At 40.8% G+C, this 18,587-nt stretch overlaps 1 long non-coding RNA gene across 1 annotated transcript in view; it reads right to left on the reverse strand.

Moving 5' to 3' along the window:
- Window positions 1-17,650, reverse strand: part of LOC140916870 (uncharacterized) — a 162,536-nt gene extending 144,886 nt beyond the window's left edge. The window contains exon 1 of the long non-coding RNA XR_012160678.1: window positions 17,585-17,650. This is a non-coding gene — a long non-coding RNA (uncharacterized lncRNA). The remainder of the gene's footprint in view (window positions 1-17,584) is intronic.
- Window positions 17,651-18,587: the final 937 nt, after the last annotated feature.

Consider the following 18,587-nt stretch of genomic DNA (forward strand, 5'->3'; position numbering starts at 1 on the left):
TCTGTGAGGATGTCGGAGGGCCAACCTACCCTGGCAAAAATGTCTGCTAGTGCCTGGCACACACTTTTAGCCCTGGTGTTGCTTAGAGCTACTGCTTCCGGCCATCGGGTGGCAAAATCCATGAAAGTCAGTATGTACTGCTTTCCTCTGGGTGTCTTTTTCGGAAAAGGACCCAGAATATCCACAGCTACTCGCTGAAATGGAACTTCAATGATGGGGAGTGGCTGGAGAGGAGCTTTGACCTGGTCTTGGGGTTTTCCCACTCTTTGGCACACCTCACAAGACTGGACATAGGTAGAAACATCCTTGCCCATTCCCTCCCAGTGGAATGACCTCCCCAAACGGTCTTTGGTCCTGTTCACCCCAGCATGGCCACTAGGGTGATCATGGGCTAAGCTCAAGAGCTTGGCCCGGTATTTAGTTGGAACTACCAACTGTCTCTGAGGATGCCAGTCTTCCTGGTGTCCCCCAGAAAGAGTTTCCTTGTATAAAAGTCCTCTTTCTACAACAAACCTGGATCGATTAGAAGAGCTGAGAGGCGGTGGGTTGCTCCGTGCCGCCGTCCAAGCTCTCTGGAGGCTTTCATCTGCTTCCTGTTCGGTCTGGAACTGTTCCCTTGATGCTGGAGACATCAGTTCCTCATGGGATTGTGGACCTAGGCTTGGTCCCTCTGGAAGCGATATAGGGGATGGAGCTGTTTCTGTTGACTGTGAACCGCTCTCCGCTGGTGCACTATGTTGGGATTCAGGCTCCGGCTGAGCCTCTTGTGTAGGGTTATCGGCTGCTGCCAGTTCAGGTTCGGTGGGGCCCTCTGGTGTTGAGGTTGCAAGTACTGGATTCAGTGCTGACACGGGGTCTGGTGTTGGTTGTTCGGCTGGTTCCGGTTCTGGGACTGGTTCCGTCTGGGTCTCTGGGACTGGATCCACTACTGCTGTTGCAGACATTGGCCTGGGGTCCAGGTCCATCACCTCTGACTGGGTCCTGATAGAAGTTTCCGGAACAGAGCTAGGCCTCACGGCTTGTTTAGCCTGGTTGCGGGTGACCATTCCCACCCTCTTGGCCTGCTTCACATGATTGGCCAAGTCTTCCCCCAACAGCATGGGGATGGGATAATCATCATAGACTGCAAAAGTCCACATTCCTGACCAGCCCTTGTACTGGACAGGCAACTTGGCTGTAGGCAAATTGAAAGAGTTGGACTTGAAGGGTTGAATCGTCACTTGGATCTCTGGGTTGATTAAATTGGGGTCCACTAAGGAAGCATGGATAGCTGACACTTGTGCTCCGGTGTCCCTCCACGCGGTGACCTTCTTCCCACCCACACTCACAGTTTCCCTCCGCTCCAAGGGTATCTGGGAGGTATCTGGGCCTGTGGACCTCTGGTGTGATTCCGGTGCAATGAACTGTAATCTGTTGGGGTTCTTGGGGCAGTTGGCCTTTACATGCCCCAGCTCGTTACACTTAAAACATCGTCCAGCTGACGGGTCACTGGGGCGAGGAGGGTTGCTGGAGAACGGGGTGGTGGGACGATAAGGGGTCTGGAGGGTTCTTTGGGAGGTAGGTGGGGCTTTGGGCGGCCCCCGGTAATAGGGTGTGGTCTGGGGTGGTCCCTTCTGGTCTCCGCTCCAACTGCGACCAGTTTTCTTCTTCTCTGCCACCTCCACCCATCTGGCTCCAATCTCTCCTGCCTCAATTACAGTTTTGGGTTTCCCATCTAGGATGTATCTTTCTATTTCCTCAGGAACACCCTCTAAGAATTGTTCCATTTGCATTAGGAAGGGCAAATTTACTGGAGATTCAACACTTGCTCCCGATATCCAGGCATCCCAATGTTTTACAATGTGGTAGGCATGTCGGGTAAATGACATGTCTGGTTTCCACCTTAGGGCTCTGAACCTCCGACGAGACTGCTCGGGTGTTATCCCCATTCTGACTCTCGCCTTGGATTTAAACAGTTCATACTTGTTCATGTGTTCTTTAGGCATTTCAGCTGCCACCTCAGCTAAGGGTCCACTGAGCTGCGGCCTCAGCTCTACCATGTATTGGTCAGTAGAGATGTTGTACCCAAGGCAGGCCCTTTCGAAGTTTTCTAAGAAGGCCTCAGTATCATCACCTGCCTTGTAGGTGGGGAACTTTCTGGGATGGGAAGTGGTACCTGGAGAAGGATTGCTAGGGTTTGTTGGTATATTCTGCTGGGCCTTTATCCTCTCCATCTCCTCCACATGCTTCCTCTCTTTTTCCCTCTCCTCCTCCACATGCTTCCTTGCCTCCATTTCCCTCTTGTGGGCAGCCTCTTGGTGTTGTTCTGCCTCCCTTTCTTGTTCCTTCTTCAGCCGCATGAGTTCTATCTGTCTTTCATGTTCCCTTTGTTTTTCCTCAGCCTGAAATTTGGCTAATTCCAGCTGTAGTCGAGCTGAGGATTTGGCCATTCTAACCTCTCTGTTTTTAACTAACTTTACACCCGAGGTTTAGAAATAAACAAACAAAACTTGGCTGTAAAATTTTGCTGTGCTGGAATAGAATACCTATTCTCTGATAGTGATTGTCAGCCTACAGAAAAAGACAATTCCCTTGTCTCTGCTCTGGGCCCAAATTAAAGCAAAAAACCTCCAACTACTTGGAAACCTGCTTACCCAGCCCAAAGAAGAAAAAAAATTTCTTTTCAAACCTGTGCTCCTTGTAAAACAAACAAAAAAAAAAATCAAAATCCTAAAAAAAAACCCTGCCACTTTTGTCTCCAGGCAAATGGGTAGAGCACACACCCCCTATTTACTTTTAGGAAGAAAAGAAAAAAAAAAAAACCTCTGGGTTGGAAGACTGTGAATTTCCCTGCAGGAGTTAAGTACCCTGCCTCCAGGCAAGAAAACCTGCAATTCACAAGATAATCCCCTTTTGTCTCTGCTTGGCCACAAAGCAGAGAGAAACCAAGCTGCTTTCAGTTTCAAAGCTGCCTTCTGGACTTCCTAAAAATTCCTTTTTAAAATCTGTATTTCTAGTTCAAAAAATCTCAACTGGATCTCAAAATGATTTCAGGTTAATCCCACCACTGTGCCACCATGTCAAGGTTCCTCCCCCACTCTGAACTCTAGGGTACAGATGTGGGGACCTGCATGAAAAACCTCCTAAGCTTATCTTTACCAGCTTAGGTCAAAACTTCCCCAAGGTACAAAATATTACCCCCGTTATCCTTGGAATGGCCGCTACCACCACCAAACTAATACTGGTTACTGGGGAAGAGCTGTTTGGACGCGTCCTTCCCCCCAAAATACTTCCCAAAACCTTGCACCCCACTTCCTGGACAAGGTTTGGTAAAAAGCCTCACCAATTTGTCTAGGTGACTACAGACCCAGACCCTTGGATCTTAAGAACAATGAACAATCCTCCCAACACTTGCACCCCCCCTTTCCTGGGAAATGTTGGATAAAAAGCCTCACCAATTTGCATAGGTGACCACAAACCCAAACCCTTGGATCTGAGAACAATGAAAAAGCATTCAGTGTTTTACAAGAAGACTTTTAATAAAAAATAGAAGTAAATAGAAATAAAGAAATTCCCCCTGTAAAATCAGGATGGTATATATCTTACAGGGTAATTAGATTCAAAAACATAGAGAACCCCTCTAGGCAAAACCTTAAGTTACAAAAAAGATACACAGACAGAAATAGTTATTCTATTCAGCACAATTCTTTTCTCAGCCATTTAAAGAAATCATAATCTAACACATACCTAGCTAGATTACTTACTAAAAGTTCTAAGACTCCATTCCTGTTCTGTCCCCGGCCAAGACGACTACAGACAGACCCTTTGTTACTCTCCCTCCTCCCAGCTTTTGAAAGTATCTTGTCTCCTCATTGGTCATTTTGGTCAGGTGCCAGCGAGGTTACCTTTAGCTTCTTAACCCTTTACAGGTGAGAGGAGCTTTCCCCTGGCCAGGAGGGATTTCAAAGGGGTTTACCCTTCCCTTTATATTTATGACAGATGCATTTCAAATTGACAACATCTGGTTAATAGGGACAAAACTTCTGTGTCATACTGGAGGAAGAGCAGTGCCAGCCTTATAATTTACAGGCTATCTAGGGTAGTTGGAAAATATAACTAGTACAATGCAGGGAGACCCCTGGGTCAGGGGACACAGATGGGCCCACGGAGGTTATGCTCCAGCAGCAGCTCACTCCACAGCTATACTCCCTGGAAGGAGGGTCCTTCATTCCTGTCAGGAATTCAGTTCAGTCTGGGTTCTGGATTTGCCCCAAATTACCCCATTTCTAATACTCTCATTGCTATGATATTTGGTTACCAGTTGTGGGCTTCATTTCCAGTGTAAGCTCTGATGGTCACAAAAAAATTAGGTGATATTAAGATGATCTGATGGTATTAAATTCAATACTATATTTTTACTTGGAACATGTTTAGAAGTTTAAAGAGGTTTACAAATTAAAAGTAATGTAGTAATTGTAAGTAGTGTGTTAATTACATGATCACCTCTTCCTTAGAAAACCAGGCACACACTTTTGGTTCTACACCACAAGCATCTTGCTCAAGGAGTATAATTACTGGTTTTAAAAAACATTTTTGGGGAATTGTATTTTTACCCTGGTACTAGTGGTGGACTTACAGCCTCAGAAAGCTTCAGGTTTCTAAGTAAGGAAAAGAGATGCAGACTTAATGGCAAACGTGCTGTTGATAAACAAAAATATTTGAGATGCTGAATTAAGTGACTATCTCTAGTTTAAAAAGAAAAAAAGGATAGCTTACCATACTAGAATGCAGACTACTGCACGCTGTATCTTTATCATGTTCAAGGGAAGACTCTCTATGCCTATGCTGGGATACAGGTGGGAAGACAAGGAAGGGCATTGATGCCCAGTTTTCTGACTGAACAAGATGCACGTTTCTGAGTACTGGATGACTGATGAGCCAATAAGAGCGTGTACACTGTGTAGCAATGTACACTGTCCTCCTTGCTGGGCCAGCACACCCACTGTCATGGCTTTATCTTTCTTCCCCCTTTCCCCAATTTTTTTTCCAAGTCTTTTGCTCCAGGATGATAAGTGAAGTAATTTTCCTTTTTTGTTATTTCCTTCCCTCCTCCGGAGAAGCTGTCCATTCAGGATCTCACCAAGATGGAAGAGCTGGCAAAAAGCGTATGCAGCTCCTGCCACATTAGAAAATCTGCTGGACTGTAGCCCTTGTGACTAGCCTTTAAGGCTCCAACAGCTAGAGACTGTGAGCCACCCTCTGGTTTCAAAAGGTACAATAATTTCATCCCACATTCAGCTTCCCCATTGCTCCCCAGGGAAGGAGGACTGGCAGTAACACTGCAAAAGTACATGTTATCTGAAAACATTTAGAAGTTCATGGAGCAAATGGCATTCCATTGTTTAACCTGACTTGTCCTGTCATGATGCCTGAGTGGGTGAACATCACTGAACACTTTGTATCTTTGATAACCAAGGGAAACAATACAGGTAAGAGTTTTGGTGAGTTTACACAGCTATAAATGAAGTCAGCCACAAGGGAGTAAACTGCATGATTTAGCTGAAGTCTACCTGGTCTTATTTTCTGCCAAGGGCAATCAAGTCAGACAGAGGATTAATGGCTCTGTGCAGCTAAACCTCTCTTTGGCATACTTGTCAACCTTCCACCAGAACTTGCAATTGCTTCTTAAGTCCTGGCCATCAGTCAGAATATTTGGTGCTCTCTCTCTCTCTCTCTCTCTCTCTCACTGTCTCTCGCTTTGCATTTAAGATCCCCTTGTGACCCTCATATATCTTAGTCAGAAACTCCTGTCACATTGATAAGGAAACAGCCAGTCTACTTACCTTCATTATCGATCCTTGCAGTGCTGTCACTGAACCCACTGAATATTTGTTTTGTGCCCTAAATTAGAACCACCTTCTCAGTCTGCCAATGTGTCCAGTTCATACGCTGTCTGTTTATATTATAAACTCCACATCTTCTTCAGTGTTTCATTCAGTGTTGACTATATGGTTGGCACTTAGCAAATAAAATGACAATAGTGGGCTGAATCACATCCTCATGTGGCAAAGACCAGTGGAAAGGAAAATTCAGAAATTCCTTTTATGGCATTTCCTTCAAATATTTCTGTCATTGACAGGTCTTTCCCTCCACAGGAAAGGAACAGGACCACAAACCCAACAGATATTGAGAACACAGGGCCTCTGTCACCTCATCTCCTCACTGCTATAGAAACCTACCCCTGAGCTTCCTCTGCCACTGGCTGCTCCATGACCATCATGAAGGGCATTCCAAAGCACCAAAGGGTATCTTAAAAATTAACACTTTTTTAAGTTTTTCACTGATACCTCAAAGGGATTGAAGAGAAAGAAACTCGTCTCCCAAGCCCTCCTCAGCTGGGGATTGCTTAGTGTTGTGATAATTGGGTCTACCAATTTACCCTAATTGTGAGCTCAACTGTAAAAAGTGAGTGAAAGTTTAAAAAATGTCACAATAACCTAAATGCAAAAAGGGAGAGAGACTGAGTAAGTCCAAGCAAAAAGGCCTACTGATATAACTCAAGGACTGTGTTCAAATCACAGCTCGTAAACAAGGAAAGTGTGGGACTGTAATCAATGGATCAAAATTGGGGTGTCAGAAACTCGGCCTAGCTGGTGGACAAAATAATGAGAGGAGGAGCTATTCCCCCCATCACTCCCTTTTAGGGTTCTTAAAAACATTTGGGAGGGACATCGGGCATTGATGCTGGCTGACTGAAACAGGGGGAATGAGTGGACCCTACCATCCTGGCCACCACCTTTGTTATCTCCTGGGGCCCCAGGATCATGCTTGATACCACTTCCTGATCCTGAGAGATGTCCTGACCAGGCGAAAAAGAGGGACTCAGATGACAATGCCACCTCCACCAGCTTTAGCTCAATCCCACATACCACCTGGGATGTGAGACTTTTTGTCACCCAACCCACTCGTGTCCTTTTCCTTCCCCAGCTTATCTCTTCTCTATCCCACTTCTTTTGACTTCTGTCTAATAAGAGTCTGGTTTAGCTGACCAAATCTATATATTTTGCAATACGGCTATAAGCCTGTGACCAGAGAGGCAGATAAAAGCAATGTCCTAAGCAATTTGATGCTGATACGAATTTGCCCGGTCTCAGAATGGCTAATAAAACCATGTGCCATGACTGTAATGTTTCAGCAGTAAGGTTGCAAGAGACAGAACACCAGAGACAGAAGCTGCATTTTTTCTTTCTTTGCTATTCTCCCTTCCATGTGTTTTGTTTGGTCTTCTAGGAAACAGGATCGGACTTTAACAGCAGCAGCAAAAATGACAGCTCCATCTCAACTAACTTTTCCTCTTTTCCCCCCAGAGGACAGTTATTACCGTCAAAGAGACTGTCAAGCATGGAGGTCTTGGCCTTTAAAGACTCTCTCCAGCTAAAGTGAAAAGGAACATGGGAGGTTATTAAAATGAAAGCTTTACTTATAACTTTACATTTCAAATGCTTTATATTTAATAAAAAGTTGAAAAGATTTTTAAATGTTGAGTTTGCCAGGGTGCTAAGCAGGCTGAGGTCTCTATACACCAAATCCTGAATGCTGTTTAATGTTGGACATCAGCAGAGTCACATTAACACCTTTGACCCTTTGTTCCATCTAAATTAATACAACACAACTCAGCCACCCATAGAGGTCAGGCAGGCTAGTGCTATAAGATGGCCAACCCCATCATCCATGAGCACAGAGTGAGAGCCTTACTGTCACACAGTGATTTCAGGGGAGCTCTAGGGCACATTACTTCTGTTTGTACAAACACTCTGCACTTACACTTTTGACATTGATAAGCCATCATTTACCAACTTTTATGACATGGGGGTACCTAAGAAACTGTAGGATTTCCTTGTATTTAGAACAAAATATAGCTGCACTGTCTCAGACCCCACCACATGGTGGATAGCATTGGTGAAAAGTGATTTGCAATAGCAAACATTGAAATGTACAAGGCATCATATCTCAGGCTCTCAAATCATTTTAGTCATTAATTAAGTCTGACAGCACCTTTATCAGGGGCAGGTCAGTCACAGATATGTCAAGTTACTTGCTCAAGGCCAGAAAGGGAGTCAGTGTCTTAAGGGTTTTAGTTTGTTTTCTATGGTAATGCGATTACCAATTTACAATATCAAAGAGATAATTAATTATATTCTTAGAATTCATATTAGAATATAGCAACAGCAGCAGTTTGACTCGTGAAATTAGATGTTGATCTTTTTAAAATTACTTGGTTATTCATAACTCTCTATTTTCATGGGCCAAATTAAATTTATTAAAATTTCTGAAGAATAATCCTAAGAAAACTTGTATTTAATATTAGAATTCAAGATTTGATTTAAAGTTTAAGTTAATAGGCATCTATGTCAAATATCAGTTTAAAACATTATAGTATATGTAGGGTGACCAGACGTCTTGATTTTATAGGGACAGTCCCGATTTTTGGGTCTTTTTGTTATATAGGCTCCTATTGCTCCCCCACCCGTCCCAATTTTTCACACTTGCTGTCTGGTCACCCTAAGTATATGCCTTGCATTTCTTCCATACCCAAGTCTCCCACAGAAGCAAGTAGTATTTTGGAGTCCATGCATTTTGTACAATGCAAGATCCAGAATAGTAACTGTAGCACAATTAAAAAGAAATAATTAGATCCTAATGTAAGCACATGTCATGATTTCTCTAGAAGGCGTTAGCAGGACTTTGGGGTTTTTTTAATTCTAAACAAAAAGCTAAAGTGTACAGATTTCACCCACATTAAACTATAGTTTATGGATCATTTACTAATATTGTATGTTCTCTTATTCTTTAAGCTATAAAAAGTAAATAGTTGGTTATGACTCACTGGTCATACCAATGCAAATGCTGCCCTTTAAATACAGCATGATTGATTTAATAGTTCACTTAGGCATGAAATTAAATGATAGAAATAAACAAGTTTCAGAATAGCAGCCGTGTTAGTCTGTATTCGCAAAAAGAAAAGGAGTACTTGTGGCACCATAGAGACTAACAAACATCAAGTAGTTCAAGTCCAATGGAATTTAATATTGTTTTTATAAACAATTTACAGCAATGACAAAGTTCTCAAAACCATTTTTAGTAGTAATCACCATTTATTGCTATTAAAAATCTCCTAATACTTAGTCAACTACAATACTATGAAATATTTCAAAGAACACTATAACATTTTTGCTTTTAGCCTGTAATTTCCCCCGTCCTTATGTTGTGATTTTATAGGTGACTAGGATTTTGACCTTGAATTTAAAGGTTAGCAGGAAGTATGGAAATCAGGCAAATGTAAATAGAGGAAGAAATTGGCACGGGAGAAAACAAACAAATTAAAAACAAATACACAAGTAACAAGAGTAGAATCAGATACTTTGTTTAAATACCTGTCAGTGTTTTTTCTCTTGATATAATTTGAGCACGCAGGAGATGATTAATTATCTACAGTGAAAAAAAGATAAACTAACAATATTTTGTTTGTTCATCTACAGAACCATGAATTTTATTTTCACAAATCTAAATTCCCACTTTTGGTTAAAATTACAGTGGTCAAGGTCAGCTGTATTAATTGACAGAATGTCAGGCTGCTGAATAGGAGAATTCAGCTTCATGGTACAGCAGTAGAAGATAGACACAGAGGCCAAATTTGTCAGCCCTTACGCAGGACCAAAATGCGTTTCCATGGTGTTTCATATTCACCATCCATTTAGGAATGAGGAGCTTGCCACCTCTTTCCTCCAGGACAGGATATCATATTTCCTGGACTGTTGAATATGGCTTCAGGGTTCAACCATTTTGATCAGGTTTAACAGAATGACTAGTGTAATCATGATGGGGAAGATGCTTCAACAAAAAAACTTCAAAAATAGACTCCAAGGAGAGACTGTTGAAATGGAATTAATTTGCAAACTGGATATAATTAACTTAGGCTTGAATAGAGAGTGGGAGCGGATGGGTCATTACACAAAGTAAAACTATTTCCACATGTTTATTCCCTCCCTTCACCCCCCACTGTTCCTCAGACGTTCTTGTCAACTGCTGGAAATGGACCACCTTGATTATCACTATAAAAGTTCCCCTCCCACCCCCCGCTCTCCTGCTGGTAATGGCTCACCTTAAGTGATCACTCTCATTACAGTGTGTACAGTAATACCCATTGTTTCATGTTCTCTATGTATATAAATCTCCACACTGTATCTTCCACTGAATACATCGGATGAAGTGAGCTGTAGCTCATGAAAACTTATGCTCAACTAAATTTGTTAGTCTCTAAGGTGCCACAAGTCCTCCTTTTCTTTCTGCGAATACAGACTAACACGCTGCTACTCTGAAACCTCCCTTAGGTCAGTAGTTACCCTGGAATTAAACCAGTGTGTGATATCAGTCAAGCCCTACACATTTCCTTTGCGATGATCTTTTCCTAAATCTTAACTTCCCCCATGTAGATTAGTAACATAAAAAACAATGGGACAGATTTTAATTTCAGATGCATAGCACATACTGATGCTCATCTCAAAAAAATCTGCTGCTATGGTTTTCGCATACATACATAGCAGGGGATTTTCCAAGCCATGTTATGAGGTCTTCTACTCATCTAAGATGCGAATCTAGTCAAAAGCATACCATTTGCAGTCTCTCTCTCAAAGTAAATTACCTTCATTTCTCACTTCCTAGAAGCCCACGCAAACAGGAAAAAAATATCCTTAATTATGTACCTTCAGCAGTAAGTGAATTCTCCCAAAAATCTCATGTACTGACTCCAAAATAAATTGTAGGAGCCATATGAAAATCCAGATTTCATAGACTTCTATTCAATTTTAAATCATCCTAAATTCCACACTAGGCCCTCAGACACATGTATCATCACTCCTAGTATCTAGATTTCTGGAAAAGTTTCCACAGAAAAGCAGCAAACCTCACGTGGTTTCAGGTTTCATTGCTAAGTTTATTTAGGGAGGAGGGAAATGCATTATGGGTCAAGTTTCCCAAAACGTTCAGATTCTCGTGGACCTAAAGAGAAGTATACCTGGACCCTGACAAATAAACCCCACTGGTTTTGGCTCAAGAAAGTCATGTGAACTGAAACCGAGTGTTATGACTATTTCAAACCACTTTGCACAAATATTTCAGTGACTCAGTTTCATGTGCACTAATGTTTGCATAAAGCAGTCTTGGAATGTGGAAGCTCATATCTAAGCTATTGTCACAAAAAGTGGAGTATTTTATATAGGATGCACTAGGTCACTTTAGACACAAAGAGAGGTGCTTAAAATCCCTCTCTGGAATTCCTGGCACAGAAGCCATTGAATTACAGTTCATCTTCTGACCACATCCTTGGCAACTAGGACTAAATACATGGATTACTTTGTGTGACCGCAACAAGAAAAAAAATCAATTTAAATTCTAGACCTAGCCAATCAATCTTACAGTTTCCTGATACTTCTAAAAACGATGCCTCAGGCAACCTTTTTGTGGCTCAGAAGGGAAAAGGTTTCAAATATTTTAAAATTCCCTAATTCCATCTACTATCTCTACCTAAAAACTGTTACTTGTCCCTGCAAAATTGAAAGCCTTTGTGACTTCAGCCTCTTACTCTCTTGATTATGGGCCTGATCCAAAGTCCACTGAAGTCAAAGACTTCCACTGGCTGCAAAGGGCTTTAGATCAGGTCCTGTAAGAGTTATTGCTCATGCAATCAAAGAACAAATAAGACTACTGTGCCAATTGTGTGCAGCTATGCAACATAGCTCAAATATGAGCGATCATATATTAGGAAGTCAGAACTGTTCACCATCAATCCACAGAATAAAGACAAGGTGAAAAAAATTAAGTATATTTGAACAGTTAAATTCTGGTGAATCGTGGTCTAGCTCAATAAGCACTCAGTGGGAAAAAAAATTCCTTGAGTAAAATATTTGTAGCTTTCCTACAGCTCTACTTCTACCCCTCTTTCAATATCTTAATAGATATTGACCACAACAAAACACAAATCTGCAATATGCTCTGGGTCCATTTCCAGAGCACTGCTACTCAGCAGCATTTTCTGAAAGTCTTCACTTTACTCCAAGAAAAAAACATGTCAGACTGCCTTTGTAGTAACAATTCATAGGCAGCTGCCTATTGCAAGTTGGATATTTATATCTGCCACACACGCATCTACTGGTATGGAGAGATTCTCAATGGACCTTCCATTGCAGTAAATTTCTATAAATTAATTAGTAATTTTAGAAGTGGAAATATTTCTGGGAAAAATTAAGAACGAAAAATGCTCCTCCTAGCTAAAATGAATAGTTCAAGAAAAGATTTTAACCTATTATCATGTAAGTATTATTAAAAGATTTAACCCTTACCAAATTGAGTCTAAAACAGCCTTAATTTAATAATATGTCTAGCATAGGTTTTCTTGCCTTTCTTTGGGCATACAAGGAAAAAGCCTTGGGGAAAAAAATGAAACAGGTTTTGTATTCTAATCCAAGAAGAAAATCAAAGCCATGAAATTACTGTCTTTACAATATTTCCCCGTTATTTTCAAAGGATCTAATTGATTATTGATCTTCATACAGTCGTAAACGAATTTTCACTGTTCGTACAAAGTAATATTTCAACACATTAACAAGTTTTTAAAAGATTAATATTATGTACATGTGTACATTATATGCTTGTAATTGCACATATACACTACCTATCTTGCACTGACAGTCATGTGATGAATACATTTAGCATGCAATTTTGACCACCTCACACTTATTATGCCCACCAGTCTATTTCCATCTGGTCTGTTTTCAATATTCCAAATCTTTGACAGCTTCTAAAAGTGAAAAAAAAACCCTTCTGAAGAAATGCTTCCTTTCCCACTACCCTTATCTTATCCTGATTTGAAGTGCAGGATATGCAATATTAAAATCCTGCCCCAGTGTCAGATTAATCATTAGGGAAAATTCCTGTAGAATTGAATAGGGGTGACACCACTAAGGTCCTATAGAAACGCAATACATATTTTTGAAATTACTCTGAAGTCTGATGGGTTAAATAGAAAATAACTGCTCTGTAGGATTGTGGAACTCTCTCATACAACATGAAGTACATACAAATTTTTATGATATTCCACTGGATGATGCAAAAAATGACAAACGTTATCATTTTCTACTGAAATCCGTAAGATTCTAATATATTGTGATCCTTCGGCAGGCAGTTGGGGACACCTGTAGGACAACAGATATTGGGGTCATGCAAGTTAGCACTTCCTTTGGGAGGAAAAACCAGAGGTACACAATCTGAGTATTTTCTTATTATAGATTGTATCATTTACACACACGTCCGCCAGTGTAGAACAGAGGTGGCCACAAAGAGCACGCAGCTAGAGAACTTCTTTCAAGACCCTCAGCCCCAACACCAGTGCTCAGTTCCCAACAAACAACTCCAGCTCCAGAATTAGAAAGAGGCTAAAGAAGGAGAACAAAGTCTCTTGCTGTTTGCAACAGCTCCTCCAATGAACCCATGTACTACAAACAAAACACAGCATTTCTTCAAAGACAGTACACTACTCACCCACTAGGGCTGTATTTGCACTTCCAGGTAGGGGTGTGATTTCCAGGCTCATGTACACATACTCATGCTAGCTCTCCTTGAACTAGTGTCAGTAGAAATAGAAGTGTAGCTGTGGAAGCACTGATAGCAGAAACAGAGGCATGGCTGAGCCACGCCAAGTACAAACCTGCATGAAACTGATAGGTACGTACTTGCCACAGCTCTGCTGTTGCTATCCATGGTACTGTGGCTACACTGCCATTTATACTTGTGCTAGCTTGATGAGAGGTAGCATGACTATGTGTATACAAGGAGGAAAATCACACCCCTCGCTTGTAATCTATACATGGCCTAAAAAAATAACTAACAAGACTGTGTAACAGTGCTACCTGGGGACACCTACCATAACAATATATTAATCCACTAGGCTGGAAACTGGATCTTTTTTATCATCAGATAGGGAATATTTCTAATTTACCAATGGGACACACAACACTCACTTCCAACCCTAGAAAGTCCTAGAATATCAGAACAAACTTGCGAAGTGTTATGTACAGAAAAGCTATCACAAGGTTTCATACTAGTATTAGTTTTCATTAGTACTTAGTTCTCTGAAAACGTCCACACAATGTGCAGCAGCAGTCAAAAAAGCAAACAGTGTTGGGAATCATTAAGGGGTAGATAAGATATAAAATATCATATTGCCTGTATATGAATCCATGGCACACCCACATCTTGAATTCTGCATACAGATGTGGTCACCCCATCTCAAAAAATATTTTGAAATTGGAAAAGGTTCAGAAAAGGGTGACATAAATGATTAGGGATATGGAACAGCTTCTGTATGAGGAGAGATTAATAAGACTAAGACTTTTCAGCTTGTAAAAGAGATGACTAAGGGGGGATATTATGGAAGTCAACAAAATCATGACTGGTGTTGAGAAAGTAAATAAGGAAGTGTTATTTACTCCTTCTCAGAACACACAAACTAGGGGTCACCAAATGAAATTAATAGGCAGCAGGTTTAAAACAAACAAAAGGAAGTATTTCTTCACACAACGCACAGCCAACCTGTGGAACTCCTTGCCAGAGGATATTGTGAAGGCCAAGACCATAACAGGGTTCAAAAAAGAACTAGATAAATTCATGGAGGATAAGTCCATCAATGGCTATTAGCCAGGATGGGCAGGAATGGTATCCCTAGCCTCAGTTTGCCACAAGCTAGGAATGGGCGACAGGGAATGGATCACTTGATGATTACCTGTTCTCTTCATTCCTTCTGGGGCACCTGGCATTGGCTGCTGTTGGAAGACAGGATACTGGGCCAGATGGACCTTTGGTCTGACCCCGTATGACCGTTTTTATGTTATGTTCTAATTTTTCCCCTGCTCTGAACCCTGAGCAGTTTGGATTAATGAAATAAAAGACTTTGCTTTCACGCGTAGAGGAATATGAAAAAAGCACTCATCTTATTAAGAAATACATAGTTAAAATATTTCTATAACAGCTACTTTGCAAAATATGACACATGTAGCAACTGCAGTCTGGTATAATTGGAAATAAAGGACTAACAGACTTATTTAGGGTGACCCTAATGAAGAAGGCATCCCAAGATAAATCCAACTGATCCTTTATTCCACACCACCATGCATTCTCTATATAATCCCTACATGTGATCGAAAGTGAGAATTGTGAACATGGTGGTTTCTGAGATTTTGCTGCCATCTTCTGATGAAAAAACAGTATATGGGGAGAAGTCATGCTGCTGGATTTAAAGCATCACCTTGTCCTTTACATTGTTCTCACTTTCAGAGGTATTCCAAAAGAGACAAAGTACTTTTCTCTTTTTGGATTCTTATATTTGGTTATTTGCTGTAATTTGGAGACATGTTACTTTGTTACATCCCTACAAGCACCCATCTGTCCTGGGGTCTTTTAGATTGTAAACTTTTCTAGGTAGAGATTTTGTCTTCGTATGTGTGGTATAGGGCCAAGCACAATGGAGTCCAAACCTCTATTGGGGCCTATAAGCACTAACAAAATATAAATAACAGTGTTAGTATTGTGTGAGAAGGAAAGAACCTAACCTGGTTGTCAGAGGCCAATGTGAGTTTGCGGGGCTGGCAGTTACAAAGTGAATTTGTATATTGAGTAAATTGGCTATAGAATCACATGTCCATGGTAGTAATCTTAATTCTCAAACATTAAGATTTTCTACAAATAACCCATTTCAACTGTTTTGACCTTGTAACAGTCTCTCTTCTCCTTTGACAATGGGTAAATATTGATATAAAGGTCTAATTCAGTTGAATGAAATTTTAAATAGTATGTAGGAATGACAGCATAACAAAAAACAATTCATTTTCTGATAATATTGAACATCCTTTCTGCATTACACAGATTTAAATCCTGAAGAACACCACAGGCTTCCATGGGTTACTACATATTTACACCAGTGTAACTAGAGTTGAATTGGAGCCAAGACTTCGTAATGGTTTTCCTTTAGTGTCTTTATCTGTAAAGCTTTTTTCTCAATATCAGAAAGGATTTATGAATTTCCATGCCATGGTATAACCCATATCTTCCCATTTCTATTTTAGTTATATCCTTTTCAAGTCATTCCCTATTCTTCATTTCAGATGGAACCAAATGAAATAACTCTTTTAAAGCCACTTTCCTTTACTCAGACAAATGTCACATTCATAGTATTTCAGCATATGAGTAGGAACACTGGGGTTTTTTAATTCGCTGCACTTTGGACAAACGTTAAATTCCTCTATGGATGCTTACAAATTATTAATATCATTTCTGAATCAGCACAGTGTCATGTGCAGTAGCCAAATAACTGAGCATTTGTTAACATTAACGCTTCCTTCACCACTCTCCAACCTATTCATACATTTGATAATCACCTGCGTATAGCACCATAGTTGTTTCAGGGTGCAGCCCAGTGCAGGCCATCCCATAACCTGGCACTATAGTCACCCTAACCTTAGTTTTCCCTCTGTTTATCTAATCAACTCATATGCAACTAGGGATTTTAGTAACAGACCCTTCCCCACCCCATTCGGGTCTACTTTATTAAACCATTTTGATTCTTAAACATCAGGTTGGCACTCTCCAGTCTCTGCTGTTTCTTTCTGGTCAACAGAGTCCCCTACCACCCTCCGTTAAGGCACTGTGCCCAGTTGTCTATTAACCCTTGGCCCTCTCTAGCCTTCTTTCTATGGACTGCAGTCATTCTGCTCTGGGAGCAAGGCTCTCAGCATCACTCCTTCTAAGGAATCTTAGGTCTTCCCCTGTGCCTTGGATGCAGGGTTTTCTGCAGTTCTTCCAGAGGATCCTAAATTCTGGCACGTTTTTCCAGCTCGCTACCATCCTGGCTCTACCACAGAACCACTTTTCTGTACCCTGCAGGTCCCACGCTCAGGAAGCAGGCAGCCCATCTTATAGGAAATGCGGCCTCCAGCCTGCCGGCACGTGATCCTTGGTCACCTGATCCAGGCACAGTCCTTAACCCCAGATCATGCAGTGACAATATCCAAATCAATTTAAAATTATATGTAGACTGGCAGATTCAATGCTACACCCATTGTCTATAGTATTGTTACATGGATGAGAGTCATTGACTAGAGTTTTATCATACAGTATATAAAACAAACTAAAAGCAGCAAAATAAGCATATAAAGCAGCATAATTGACCCCATAACTGTAAATGAGGATTTAATAATATATCAGGAAAATAAATATTAAGGATCTAGTATTTCGGACCCTTGTTACATTATTTATTAATCAGCCGAGAGAATTGGCAATAATTAGCCTTTTATCCCCATGTCATTTGTTCAAAACTGTCCTACAGTGAGCTGTGACTGACAGCCACTGTCATCTAATCACAGTTTGGCCTGCAGCTCCAAGTGAACAAGTGTCTATATCATAAAGCATACCAAACAATAGCACCAGTTGCTTCTCTTGTTGACATGTTCAGCAAAGAAGCCTAGGTATAAGGGACAGAATCCGAACTTTCTCTCACCTCAGCAGAGTTTCACTCTTTTACCTTTCTTCTTCCTGACATCACTTTGAATCCTATTCTTTTTACCACGCATCAAGGAAAGCTTCTCTCTTTTCTTGCTAACAGCTTCTCGTAGATTCATTATTTTGCTGATGCCTGTAGTTTGGTATCCAACTGACTATAGCCGTGCATTCCTTTTTTGTGAACTTTGCTTCCCCACTTTGCTCAGTCATCTGTTTACATGTGTATGCAATACTATACCAGAGCACATAGCTTTCTGCAGAATGATTAGTGTTTAATCCAAGCTCCTTTTGTGCAGCTCTGTTATAATGACTACTATAAAAATATACAGTACCAAGTAGGAATTCTAAAACATTTTCAATGTATCTGTTATCAACAGCAAAGTTAATTTCATGGGAGCTCCTGGCCCCTTGTTCCAAATAATTTTGTACTGCTCTCTGAAGTAGAGCACTACAAACCTCTGACATGTCATGCAGAGTCAATACAAAAATATATTCTAGAGCTTGGCATGGTTTCGGAGCATACTTGCATTTACATGAATAGGACTTTGCCTATGCTAATTAATACATTGGGCTTCTTGTAGGATTTTCTAACCAGCCACTTTCTACAAGGTTTGATCAGAGATATGTCCTAACTTAGGATAATCACCTGATAGAATAAATCACTCCCTCATCTACTTCGCCGTAATGAGCTCCACAAAATTCAGATGGGAAAGATAGGAGTTCTATAATATCCAGAGATTATAACTGCAGTTTGTTTGCTTGGGAGGATCTAATACTATCTGATTAAGTTTTGCAATATTTACATGTTGTACTCTGAGCTTGTTCAAACATCAGAAAATGAGGTTGACTTCAACAGAAAGTGATAAACAAATTAATGCAAGTCAGTCAACTTAAAATGTGACAGACGGCATTGTTTATTGCGGATGTGGATCTCAAATGTTATCAGGGTTCAACGAATCACATTGGCACGCAGCAGACATTCTGCAAATAGGCCTACATTT

This window comes from Lepidochelys kempii, chromosome 9, assembly GCF_965140265.1.
Source record: "Lepidochelys kempii isolate rLepKem1 chromosome 9, rLepKem1.hap2, whole genome shotgun sequence".
Lineage (NCBI taxonomy): Eukaryota > Metazoa > Chordata > Testudines > Cheloniidae > Lepidochelys > Lepidochelys kempii.